This window comes from Tursiops truncatus, chromosome 1, assembly GCF_011762595.2.
Source record: "Tursiops truncatus isolate mTurTru1 chromosome 1, mTurTru1.mat.Y, whole genome shotgun sequence".
NCBI classification, from domain to species: Eukaryota; Metazoa; Chordata; class Mammalia; order Artiodactyla; family Delphinidae; genus Tursiops; species Tursiops truncatus.
In genome coordinates this window covers 103,344,281-103,357,377 of record NC_047034.1, presented here as the reverse complement: position 1 = coordinate 103,357,377, position 13,097 = coordinate 103,344,281, and the positions used below count along the sequence as shown (strand labels likewise).

The 13,097-nt window shown below is 37.0% G+C and overlaps 1 pseudogene; it reads right to left on the bottom strand.

Annotated features, from left to right (window-relative positions):
- Nucleotides 1-633: 633 nt before the first annotated feature.
- Nucleotides 634-1,428, bottom strand: LOC117309573 (ferritin heavy chain pseudogene; annotated as a pseudogene).
- Between the last annotated feature and the right edge of the window lie 11,669 nt (nucleotides 1,429-13,097).

Sequence of the window (13,097 nt, the reverse complement as noted above, 5' to 3'; positions counted from 1 at the left end):
CTTCATTACTATTGTGTGAAATGTGCACAACTTATCAAACCTAGGCACAAAGTAGAAGATTGATTTCCAGAAAAAAAAGACCTTGTTTATAAGAAAATTTCAAAATATAGAAAAACAAAAAGAATTTCATAAACACCCCTGTGTCAACACCCAGAACTGAACATTGTTAACATTTTGACAAATTCTTTGTCTTTCTATACAAGAAGTAAAACATTACAGATAAAATTCAAGTCCCCTTGACCATTCCCCTCAACTCCAGTCCAAACCGACTACCCTGCCAGTGTCTTCAGAGGAAACCACTTTTATGAATTTAGGTGTATCCTTCCAGTGTGTTTTGTTATACTATTACATATACATATATGTGTTTGTATTGTATATTCATATACATATATATGCATACATATAGAAATAAATCAATTCTTTATAGTATGAATGTATTTGTCCATTTAAAAATATTACATAAGTAGAACATAATCTACAACTTGCCCTTTTTATTCAACTTCATGATTTTTAAATCCATCTTTGTGGTATTTCTCTTAGCTGATAGATAATATTCCACAGTATCACTATACCATTTTTGGGGGGGGGGGACCAAATTACTTTATTTGAAGGAACGGTACTAAGGAAAGGACTTGTAGATATTTTGGTACAACTTACAGAAAAGGTAAGGTAACCCAAACATGCATGCCCTGCCTTGGTGACCAGGGAAGTCACCCCTGTGGCTACGGGAAGCCAGCCTAAGGCTTAGCTCTCATTATCACTATTTCCCAGGGTGTGCTTGTCAAAAAGATACTGTGCCGTGCCAGATTTGGGGGCCCCCATCGTGCGCAAGTTGGTTACATGGTCACCCAATTCTTTAATGGATTTCACCTGCTCATTCAGATAATGAGTCTCAATGAAGTCACACAAATGAGGGTCATTCTTCTCAGTGGCCAGTTTGTGCAGTTCCAGTAGTGACTGATTCACACTTTTTTCCAAGTGTAGCGCACATTCCATTGCATTCAGCCCATTCTCCCAGTCATCACGGTCTGGTTTCTCGATATCCTGAAGGAAGATTCGGCCACCCCGTTGGTTCTGCAGCTTCATCAGTTTCTCAGCATGTTCCCTCTCCTCACAAGATTGGTGAAGAAAGTATTTGGCAAAGTTCTTCAAAGCCACATCATCGCGGTCGAAATAGTACAACATGGACGGGTAGACGTAGGAGGCGTAGAGCTCCAGGTTGATCTGGCGGTTGATGGCGGCCTCCGAGTCCTGGTGGTAGTTCTGGCGCACCTGCGAGGGGGACGCGGTCGTCATGGCGGGCGGCTGAGGTGAAACGGTGGCGGTGGCTGCTCGGCGCTGTAACGGAGGCAGGGACCTTGGGACGGTCGGAGGGCGCCGTGAGGTGGTGGCGAAGGCTGGCTCTGAGCGGCCGGCCGGAGCGGGGGACGAGCGCCGGGTTCCGTCCAAGCACTGTTGAAGCAAGAAACCGCGGCGACTCTCCGCGAGGACTGTCACACTATACAATTTTATTTATTTATCTTGCGGTACGCGGGCCTCTCACTGTTGTGGCCTCTCCCGCTGCGGAGCACAGGCTCTGGACGTGCAGGCTCAGCGGCCATGGCTCACGGGCCCAGCCGCTCCGCGGCATGTGGGATCTTCCCGGACGGGGGCACGAACCCGTGTCCCCTGCATCGGCAGGCGGACTCTCAACCATTGTGCCACTAGGGCAGCCCCACTATGCCATTTTAAATTTAAGTTTCAAGTTTCCTTGAGGATGGTCATTGAAAATGTTTCTACTTTCTATTATTACAATGTTTCAACAAACAAGAGATTCTTACACCTATCTTCCACTTCACGCATGAGACAAATTCTCTAGTCTATAATGTATAACTAGAAGTGTAATTGCTGGGTTGAAGGGTATAAACAATTAAAATTTTGTAGGTATTATCAATGTGTACTACATAGGGAGTATATTAATTTAGATTTCCACTGAGGGAATGAGCCATGCTACTTGTCCACATCTTTGCCAATGGTTGATACTTTCCAATTTTTTTAATCTGAAGAGTGATTTGTTTTGCTCTGACTTCTGGTAAAATTGAACATGGTTTCATATGTTTAACCACTCAGTTTTCCTCCGCTGTGATATATGTTCATTTCCTAGACAAAGCAAATCTTAAAAGGAATTTGAAAACCACTTTCTCAAAAAGCAATCATACCAAAATTTTGATATATAGGTTGCTAATGTTTAAACTGGTATCTTAATGTGTTTTTTTTCATTTTTGTGCATCATAGGGACTAATCCGTCTTAATTTTTCTTAGTGCAAATAAAAATATGCTTCTTAGGGCTTCCCTGGTGGCACAGTGGTTAAGATCCCGCCTGCCAATGCAGGGGACACGGGTTTGAGCCCTGGTCCGGGAAGATCCCACATGCCGTGGAGCAACTAAGCCCGTGCGCCCCAACTACTGAGCCTGCGCTCTAGAGTCCGTGAGCTACAACTAGTGAGCCCAAGTGCCACAACTGCTGAAGTCCGCGCTCCTAGAGCCCATGCTCCACAACAAGAGAAGCCACCACAATGAGAAGCCCGCGCACCGCAACGAAGAGTAGCTCCTGCTCGCCGCAACTAGACAAAGCTCATGCACAGCAACAAAGACCCAATGCAACCAAAAATTAAAAATAATAAATAAAACAAATTAATTTTTAAAAAATATACTTCTTAAATATGGTAGCAAAACAAATATCTTCGGTGCACCACCCAATGTTTGGCAGATAGTAGGTGCTCAATAAAAACCTGCTAAATTAAAAAATAAAAGGAGTAGGGCAAAAGGTAATTTCAGAAGGAGCATTTCAGAACAAGTGCTCTGGTAAAGATAAAACTATACACTAAAAAAAAAAAATACACAGCCAATACTTCTTTCTGCTAATCACACTGTCTCTTGTAATGACTTAGATTCATGGTTCCACTTTTCAGGTTCAAAATCAAATGCTTCTAATGCTAATGACTTAACCTAGATGACGTATCAGGGACTCACCATCAAAGTTCTACACACAAGGCTTCCCTGCCCACCCTCTGATGGTGTGTCCTGGTTTTGACTACAAATAAAACAAAGAATATTAATTGAGTGTAGTTGTAGCAACCCTGAGTTTTCAGCTGAAAAAGTAACACATATAAGGACTCTCAAACTATCAAGAAACTGCTTTGACTCTCTTCTTGCTCAGTTGATTTGGATTTTGTGGGCAGATACTTGTAGCAGTTGTTTCTTTCTTTAATATTCTAAAATATACTCCCTCTAGAGATTACTCCATTCATATCAAGCTTAATTTTAACTAATGAGTTAGCTGTTAAATGGGCCATTTCTGAGCTATCATCATTTTAGTAACAGTAACATTTAAAATCTCTGGAATGAGAATTCAAAATAAGCCAACTATAATTTCCTAATGCAGTAGCTAGCTTTTTCTTATAAAACAAAAAAGTTATCCCACTGAAGAAACTACACACTTTGACCATTTTCACCTTGCAATATGTATTCGTCTTGACTCACTCTTTTCTATTGACACTCTTACAAGTTTGTCCAATATTAATGCTCTGTTTGGAGAATAGCTGGAAGTACAGAAAAGCTGCATCCATCATATAGCTTTACAGTATCTCATAACAACGAATACTAAAACTGCAACTGCCCTACTCTCTGGATATTTCCCCAGTGGTGCTCATGGTGAAGGAGATGGGCTTCACAGCAAACCCAGGAGAAATGAAAGAAAGCTACTATCTTAAAGGAAAGCAGGTGACAAAAATATCATGACTTTTATGATATAGGGCAGCATTCTCACACTGGTGTGCTGAGGACTGCTTCCTTGGTTATATGAGATATGGAAAAACATGTTAATATATTAACATGGATATTAATGAATACATTAACATAAATGTCAACCTATCAAACGTTAAATATTAACATCTAATAGTTAATATTGGTATAGTAACGTTAATGTTAACATAGTAAAGCCTTTGAGAAGTTATGGAGTAAAAAATCACATTTTTAACTCTTTTTATCCCTATATCTTCCAAACTTTTTGACCCCAAAACCCTTTTTTTAAATGTAATACCCACAGAGCTAATGTTTTACGGAACACAGTTAGGGAAACTCTGATATGCAATAACAAACATGATTTATTTGATTTAAACAGTGCATTTCATTGGTGTATTTCATCAACAAATATTTCCTTTATCGATGACTGATATCTACTAACATGAGGTTCTGGAATGCTTTCCCCAGCTCACATGCTTCAGAGAAAGAGTTCTGGACCAAAATTCAGTTCCCCACCCCTACAAATGGCCTTGGATTTAGTCCTTACAAACTGATAAGAAACTCTCTGCCCTGCGGCACTACCACCATCCACTTGAGTCAAACACTGGGTTTGAGGACATCTGCACCTCTGTGCCTTGTAATCTGAAGCAAATATCTGAGCTGCTTATCCTGAGGCCCCATGTGAAGATGAATTATCATCAGGCCTGAAAAGATAATAAAGAAGTATTCTGAATCATCCCCCAAATTAAACTGCATTTGTATATAGTTTTTTTATTGCGGTAAAAAACAGCATAAAATGTACCATCTTAACTATGCTTAAGTTTACAGTTCAATAGTGTTAAGTACATTCACATTATTGTGCAACAGCTCTCCAGACCTTTTTCATCTTGCAAAACTGAAATTCTCTACCCATTGAAAAACAATTCCCCAGTTCTCCCTCTCCCCCAGACTCTGATAATCACCATCTTACTTTCTGTTTCTATGAATCTGACTACTCTATATTCTTCATAAAAATGGAATCGTACAATATTTGTCTTTTTGTGACTAGCTTATTTCACTTAGTATAATGTCCTCTGGTCCATACATGGTGCAGTATGTGACAGGATTTCCTTCTGTTTTAAGACTAAATAATATTCCATTGTATGTACTACATTTTTTTATTCATTCATTCATTCATGTACATTTGAGTTGTTTCCACCTTTTGGCTATTGTGAATAATACTGCAATGAACATGAGTGTGCAACTACTTCTTTGAGATCCTGCTTTCAATTCTTTTGGATATATACCCAGAAGTGGAATTGTTGGATCATATGGTAATCCTATTTTTTTTTATTTTTTGAGAAACCTCTATACTGTTTTCCACAGCAGCTGCACCATTTTACATTTCCACCAACAGTGCACAAGGTTTCCAATTTCTCCACATGATCACAACACTTATTTTCTGTTTTTCTGATAGTCATATATAGTTTCATTAGGTGTATTTTTATTGGTTCTAATTCTGAGAAAAATATCTAATAGTTCTTCATTAATCTAAATATTTAATTACCTGGAACACATACAAGTGGTGTCTAAAGAGAAATAAGTCTTTTCTCCAGCATGAAAGGAAAGCACAGTAAGAACCAGTATCTACAAATATGCAATTAAGGGAAACTACGCCCAAAAATCAGAACAAAACAAGTTAATCATTTTTTGCAATTGCTTGATCTTTCATATGATTAAGATGACAAGGATTTAAATCTGTTTTTATTTAGCTATTTGTTTAAATAATAGCATTGAACATTGAACATTGCAAACAGTATTGTATTCTGCATTGTAATGTGTTTAAAGATATTAAATTTTAAACTGACTTTTTTAACTGTTCATGAAATTCTATGGAAATAAGCATATCAAAATGAATGAATGGTGTGTGTTCCCTGAGACTCAAGGGATTTCTAGGAAGTTTTCCTATCAACATTAACTTAATCTTCCCAGCATCTTTATGGGCTGAAAAACAGATACAACAATCTGCCCAAAGATGTATATTTAATAAGTGGTTAACTGAAACTCAAAGCTAGGTGTTCTCTCTCCAAATCCCTACTTCTTTTCATTCCTCCATTAGAAAACATAGTTCTATTTGAATTAGTTCAGTTTTGCAAATATTATTTTTACCTCTTTTTGGGGTCTCTAAATACACCAAACACATCTTTTCTTCAAATAAGGGCTCAATTAATTACATTTTGGACTCTGTGTGGGAAGTTAAAACAAACTTTCGGTGCCAGTACAGCTCCCAGCTGTGAAAAGTCAACATGAAAACAAGGCGTTGTCACACATCCAGAAACAGGTCAGGAGCACACATCCACACACGGGACTTGGCTTATGACAGAAGGTTGTGGACAGGGCCAGGGCCAGGCTCTCCACTCCCTCCTTCCTGCCTGCTATGCCTCAGATCGCCCTTGGATCTCATTAGATCAGCAGAGAGGCCCTCCAAGTCTTCCAAAACCACCAAAGGTTTGTGCAATTTTGGAAGAAGCTGCAACACCATGTTCTGCTAGCAGTCTGCTGGATTGGTTGCCTCCGTTTTTTTTCTTTTTTAAATGGCTGCCTGGGCCTCTTTCTCTTGTAAGAGAAAGAATTAAAAATTCAGATATTGAATTGTTGATGGCAAATTATGGTTTATCCATAAGAGTTTTGGAATAAGCCATGTGAATTAAAGATACTTATAAATGGCTCCTTGTAGATTATATATATATCTATATATATATAAACTTATAGATATCTACTACATATTATCTATTATATGTATATAGATATAGATATACCTACCATGAGCCAGGTGTATCTCCAAAATGTGTTGAAAAAATCAGTAATTGAGTGAATTCTTATGAACTTTGGAAACTTAGAGAGAAAACAGTGGTTAAAACCCTGGACTTTAAAGTTAGACATACCTGGGCTTGAGAACATTGCTGAACTTCACTAAGATTTCTTATCTGTAAAAGGAGAACAGTAACACCCACCTTTTAGGATTTCTGAGAATTAAATGTAAAATAATGACAGGCTTTGCACACTTCCTGGCACATAGAATGTGCCAATATGTTGTAGCTGTTATTAGCACTGAGCCTTGGGATCATTTCTCTTGGCATCAATTCCTGTAGAACAATCCTATTAATGTTGAAAATGTAGGTGATTAAGTTGAATCTATAATGACACTCTGACATACCCTGAAATTACATCTTTGAATAATCCTTGGGATCAGTTAGTTTATTCAACACGTCTCTAGGGTACAAGAAAATGTTAGTTATTTGAGCTTTCTAAATTTAGGATCCCAAACCAACAAACACTTACTACTTATCCAAAAGAGATTTTGATAGTATTTTCTATTACTCAGAACTGTTGGCAAGTTACTTTTGCTTGTACCAAGTTGATCATTCTCACCTCTAGATGAAAAACAATATCCAAAGATCTTTTGGTTGAAAATAATAGAAATACAACTCAAATTAGCTTAAGTAAAAGGGAATGTATTGCCTCCAGTAACTGAGGACTTTAAGGGTTGATCTAGCTTCACATGGTGCTAAATGCTGACAAAGCTCTAGTTCTCTCCATGTGTTGGCATCATTCTGCAGAGAACTTCTTCCACGAAACCTGAGGTTAGGACCATAAGCTTCAGGCAAATACGGTTCTTTCAGCTGGAGAACCCAGAGAAAAGGAACTCCTCTCTCTCCTAGAAGCTATAAATCTTACAGAAACAAATCTTAGAGAAGATTCTTCTTGTTTCAGAGTAGGTGGGACACTATAGTCATTTCACTAGGACCACATGGCCTAGGGAGAGGTGATTCCCAAAAGAAAATCAAGACCTGATTCCTGACAAATGAAGATGGTAGAATGAGCAAGTAAAAACGTTAGATGCCCAGAGCAGAGAGTAAGAGTTGGATTGTCTGAGACCAAAGACCTCAGCATGGCCATCATGGCAACTATTAAAATACGCACTATTTCATGGAACCACATAAAAATGTTTCAAAAGGGCATTGGGGTGGGACATTCTTGATTCATGCTTATTCTTCATGCTAAGCTCCACATGTGGTAAACATCTGCAAAAAAAAAAAAAAATAGTTATCCTCATATGTTCTACATCCTAAGCAGTATAGTATGTGTAATTACGTGAAAAAGGGGGAAATATATCTTTCCATATTGAAAAAGCAAATAAGACCAGTAATAAATAATAATGTACAATTACATGAAAAAGAAAGGAAAAAATTTCTCCGGATGAAAAAGCAAATCAGACAATTGATAAAAAATAGTCTAAAATTTTGCCTGTTTCAAAATAAGAACAAAAGAGTTAACATTCTCTGGGCAATTTACATAATACTAAAAAATAAAGTAAAAGGAAGACATTAGCATTACTTGCATTAGCAAATGACTATTGACTAAATTTTTCTAAGTGAAAGAGAAATACATTTGCAACAGAAAATGTTATTTTGAATATTAAAAACTACAAAAAAGGAAAGCCCTATCTCCTTTGTTTAGTCCCGATGTCGAAAATAACTTTTAAACTCCTGATTTCATTCTTCAGCATTTCAGCACATGAATGCATAAAATACTGATGCCTCTCAAATTAGAAGATTCTTGCTGAGACCTCAGTGTGCACTGCAAACATGATCTCATCTTTTAGCTTGGTTATGTTCCAAATCCAGGAGTGAGGGCAAGTTTATGATCAGGGAGGAGAAAAAGGAAAATATTTACATAAGCTCCATAATACAACTTTTTTTTTAAGCCCAAAAGAAATCCTCTCTCTATATACATATGTATATATATAAACTCTCTGAACTTCACATATGGGGGTACACAACCCAAACAGGGAATAGTCACAAAATATGGGGAAAGAGAGAGAAAAAAGCAAAGTCATCCTCTGCGATGGAAACACAAAAAAGAATGAGATGAGCCATCTGAAGATATCTTCCCAAGAGTGACACACCCAAAATTTGAAACCTTATTACTGATAACATTAGAGTCTCTTCCTAAATCACCAGAATATTGCATAAAAAAATCTCATCTGATCCATTTTTATATTGATTTCTTATTTTACAATAAAACTTTGCTACCAAAAAAAAAAAAAAATCTCATCTGATGCCAATCTCTTAACTTGAAGTTGTGTGGAAAACTGTTTTGTAATGAAGGATCTTCACTGGGGAATTGAGCAGGATTTAATAAGTCTGTGTTTGTATTTTGCCTTAACAACCACAACAAAATCTCATCTGGAAGGCATCAAATTCAAACATTAACTACTTAATTAATATGTAATAAACTGGCATCCGAGAAGTGAAATATCGTCAAGACTTTTTTGGTTTATATCCAGAGCCCTTTTGAAGGAGAATGGACATAGTATGCCGTATTATACATGGTAGTTAACTAGAATCACTTTATTAAAATCTAATTTTTCCTCTAATATTCTTAAAATATTTACTAAGTTCTACCATGAGAGTTTCAGGAACTCACCTGTGCCATCCTAATTTACCTAAATAGGGTATAAATGTAATATCCTTCAGTGATGATATTCATACAACCAAATGTGAAAAGTTGACTGTGCAATCTATTCAGTCAATGTAATTAAGATAGATATTTATTCTATTCTGGATAATTCTATGTTAGATCTCTGTTTGAATTATCAAGTTTCTTCTCTAAACATTCTAATTTCGTTGTAAACTCCCTCTTTCATTTTTGATTTAGATTGTTGAATTCATTCAGATTTGGCTTAAGATTCAATCTGCCTTTTTTCACTTCCAATCTCCTGCAAAGTATGCCTTCATGTCCCCCACCTTGCCTAGCACACAGCCACTTATACACAAGGTGTTCAGAAAGTTTGCCTTAAATGAATGACTAAAAGCTCTGAAAAGTTACCAAAAGGAGATACTGTCCCCAACACATATTTTCAGCCAGCATTTACACTGCTACCAACTCCCATCTTGCTGTGCAAATGTGAGGAAACCATTTTTTGTTCTTTCACTGGAGCATTTAGGAAATGCTCATGACTCACGCAGAGAACTACTCCTTTCTGTTACCTTCCAGGTATACTCATTATAGATCCTCACTTCACCCACCCAATCTACTACAGCCAGTCTCCAGCTGCAGTTTCCTTTCTTTAAGTCTCCTTGAGTCAGATCAACGAATTTAAGGGTTGGAAAGAAGGGGACAGCCCACCTCACTGTGCATCCTACTGGGGATTTTCCTACTAGGGAAGAGGTTGTCCCAGCACGTGTGATGTTGTCCCAGAAGTAGCAGTGCTCCCTCAGTTGGCCCCTCTTTCCATTTCCTTTGGGTGACATTTACTGAAGAAATCAGTTGAAGTCTGGCCTCTAGCGTGCAACAATCTCAAGTTTGAATCCTGACTCTACTAACTGTGTGACCAAAGGTCACTTAACTTCTCTAAACCTCACTTTCCTCATCCATAAAAGTGGGATAATAATTGTTGCTGTGAAGATTAAATGATACATTGCATTTCATTTAAAGCACCTAGCACAGCACTTATTAAATGTTAGTTATCATTAGAATCTGTTGTTAGACATTAATTTAAAAGTTGATTATTATTCCTATTTTGGATTCAAAAGGCAATCTAAATTTAAACAGATGTACGGTTTTCATTTAGCCCTAGCTTGGCACAGTAGAAAGCTAAAGGCCAAGGTCCAGACTTCAGCCTTGTTACCTATTATCAATTTGTATTCAGAGAGGTCTCCTCCTTATGAGGAATTATGAATTATGTCTGATCATACCTGCTTCTCCACATATGTCAAGTACCTGGCTCATAGTAGATACTAAATAAATGTCAGTTCCCACTCTCCAGTTCAGAACAGATCACTCTAACAAGGTTCTAAATTTAAAGTAAAGTGACTAATAAGATCAAAGGTATCAGATAAAACATCAAAATCTATTACCAGCTCCGCCACTAACTAGTTAGGTAACAAACATTTTGGTTTTCCTTTGTAAAATACAGAGAAAAGCATAATTTTCTAAGATGTAGACAAATTCAATCATAAAGTTACCACTTATCCGGCAAACTTTAAGTGAGCTAACAGGATGAATTTCATATATTTTTTTAAAACAAGAAAAGTAATATATTGTAGTATAATATTTATCTCATAGGTGTCCTTGAACTTAATCCATGATGAAATCTAGGGATATTTTAATAACATGTGATTGAGTATTGGATTAAGAAAAGATATGGTTAAATGTTAAGCATTTCACTTCCACCTAGCAGGATAGAAGATCCCTGAGGCTGGATTTTAAACTCTTTAGTTCACTTCTGTATCCTCAACACCTTGAACAGTGGCTGATATGTAGGAAGCACTTAAGTACTTGCTCAGTTAGTGAATAAAAGAGGGATGAAAAACGGTTCTTTATGACATGCTGTCAGAAATCCTATTTCAGATTGCCTGATGTTTAGAAGCTGTTATCCTTCTACTTCTAGGCATTCTCTTCAATCTTTAAATGGTCTGTTAGGCTAGAGTGTCTACGTCTCTGTAAACCTAGTAACACAGGTGAGATTTGTTGAAGTACTGTTTTTTTTTTTTAAATAAACTTTTGTAGGTACAAATTATAGTGCAATTTTAACAAGAAACAAAGATTTGAGGCTTTGACTCTGCAAAGTCAAAATAACTAATTAAAAAATATACTTTTAGGGACTTCCCTGGCAGTCCAGTGGTTAAGACTCCATGCTTCCAATGCAGGGGGCACAGGTTCGATCCCGATCCCTGGTCCGGGAGCTAAGATCCCACATGCCCCACGGCACGACCAAAAAAAAAAAAAAACAAAAGACAAAACTTTTAGCTTTAAAAAGATGGCATTACCTTATCTCAATCAAATGCTTTGACTTGTAGCTCTACTAAATGCCTTCTTGTTTGGGCAGTACATTAAAACTACCTTAGTTATGCCTATTTTGAGACTGTTAACCCAAGAATTCTATTTTGTTTGAGATAAACAAGATGTCTTGTCATCCAGAAGACAAGACACCTTGTTTTTCTGTTCAGGCAATTATGGATAGGTAGCCTGCTCTTTATCCTCCAAATACTTTAAATACGCCCCAAACAATGAGATCTATGAAACTGGAATGAACCTTTAAAAAATAGGAATAATAAAGATAATTATGATAATAGATTCTGTTGAGTACATTTTCAATATTTTCTCAGGCACACTTTTATTTTTTAAAGTACTCTACTAAAAACACACGCTTGAAGTATCAAAAAATATCAATTGAGACAAAAAATAAGCACTTTCATTTATTTGCCTTTTTACATCCACAAATACATAGAAAATACAGCATCCACATACAGAATTTTTTAGAGGAACGAAATATGTTCGCAGTGGAATGTCTCTGATGTTTACGTTAAAATGAATGCAGATACCAATCTCTCAAACATTCTCAAGACTTCCTTTATGTCCTAGACAAAGAAGAATCCTCTGATTTAATATTTAGTTTGTTCATCAATCATCATAGTTCTGCATTAAAAAAAAAAAAGCCCAATATATTTTACAAGGTAAGAACTGCTCATTCCTTGTTTACTTAAAATACGGTAGAAACAAGCATGAACAAATCATAGGAAATACATTTTAGTGATCAAAATATGAAAGATTAAAAACATACTCTGGCTACATTAATAAAACTTTCAAAGGGATTGCAACCAATTCTGTCAAAGCCTCAGAAGTTCCTGTTTTGGCAGTTAAAAGAGAAGAACATGAAACATTTTGTGAATCTTTTTTCTTTGTGGATAATTAAACACAAGCCATGAGAAAACAAATGTACAGATGTACACCATATTTTCATCACTCTGCGGACTAGAGCCATGTATTGGAGACTTAATATTCAAAAGAAAGAGCATTTGAACTACATTTGAGATGTCACTGGCTTTTTTCCCCTTAATTAATGTTTTTTGGTAGTTTTATCACGCTTAGCCCCTGTGTTCTTTTTATTTAAAGTGATTGAGTTTGGTTATCATCTTCTTCCAGGGAGGCCAAACGCATTCTCAAATAACCACTGCACATCGTTAAGGTGTGAGGGCGGGGTGGGGGTGGGGGCAGGAGGACCTCCAGAGGCTAGGAGGAAAAGCAAGCCCTTCACTGGGCTTTCTTTTCATTCAAAAGTGACTGTCACAGAGCAATTCGTCCTGCTGGTTGCTATCAAAAAGAGACTCCATTTCTCCTGGGACCAGCAAGAATTTCTCTCCTTTCATTTGGGGGTGTGAATTGATGATCATAAGTGAAAACTGATAGATAACATTATTCTCCTTCCTGCTGTCTGGGAATGAGCATTCTCCCCCAGCAAACAATCAGACTCAATATCATTACGAATC